This window comes from Babylonia areolata, chromosome 9 (assembly GCF_041734735.1).
Source record: "Babylonia areolata isolate BAREFJ2019XMU chromosome 9, ASM4173473v1, whole genome shotgun sequence".
Classification (NCBI taxonomy): domain Eukaryota; kingdom Metazoa; phylum Mollusca; class Gastropoda; order Neogastropoda; family Buccinidae; genus Babylonia; species Babylonia areolata.
The window spans coordinates 496,467-497,500 of NC_134884.1; positions in this window are offsets into that span (position 1 = coordinate 496,467).

Here is a 1,034-nt window from a genome sequence, read left to right on the forward strand (position 1 = left end):
TGACCTTCCACGCTGAAATCAGTCATCAACCACCGACACAGTACATTTGGGCACAGAATCTTTCATCACACAGGTTGTCTGTCTGTCCATCCATCTATCTATTTATCTACCTGTCTATCTATCTATTTATCTATTATCATCAGAAAATTTCACAGGGGCATTAACCTGGGTGTCTGAACAGGAGAGTTTAATATCACAGGAAATGCTCCAGATCTGCACCTGTGTGGAGTGATGGTCCACAGGTAACGCGTCCGCCTAGGAAGCGAGAGAATCTGAGCGCGCTGGGGCTAATCACGGCTCAGCCGCCGATATTTTCTCCCCCTCCACTAGACCTTGAGTGGTGGTCTGGACGCTAGTCATTCGGATCAGACGATAAACCGAGGTCCCGTGTGCTACATGCACTTAGCGTAAGTAAAAGAACCCACGGCAACAGAAGGGTTGTTCCTGGCAAAATTCTGTAGAAAAATCCACTTCGATAAGAAAAACAAATAAAACTGCACGCAGGAAAAAATACAACAAAAATGGGTGGCGCTGTAGTGTAGCGACGCGCTCTCCTGGGGGAGAGCAGCCTGAATTTCACACAGAGAAATCTGTTGTGATAAAAAGAACTTACAAATACATGTTCCAGTAGGCTATGCAGACATCTTTGTGAAACATCAAACCATTTTTCGTGGACTTATCACTGGGAACGTCCCACTGCACATATTCAGAAAATAGGTTTTTTTGTTGTTTTTTTCCTTTCTTCTACCACTGCCTTCTTGTGCTGCAACACCCACGTTCACTCTATGTACCAGTGGGCTTTTACGCCGTGTTGACCCCGTTGTCGCACCTTTCCAGGGCAAAATAATTTTCATTAATGTTCAAGTTGGAGCGCGTGTATTGGTAGAAATGAAGGGTTTTCGGCTCCCCAGGTGCGTTTGCAGCATTGGGATGACTGGCTGTGCGTGTGACAAGAGCTGAACGTCACATCACCGAATGTGACAGTATGTCACTGGCATTGACACTCGTCAGACGTCACGACTCCCGGCACGTGC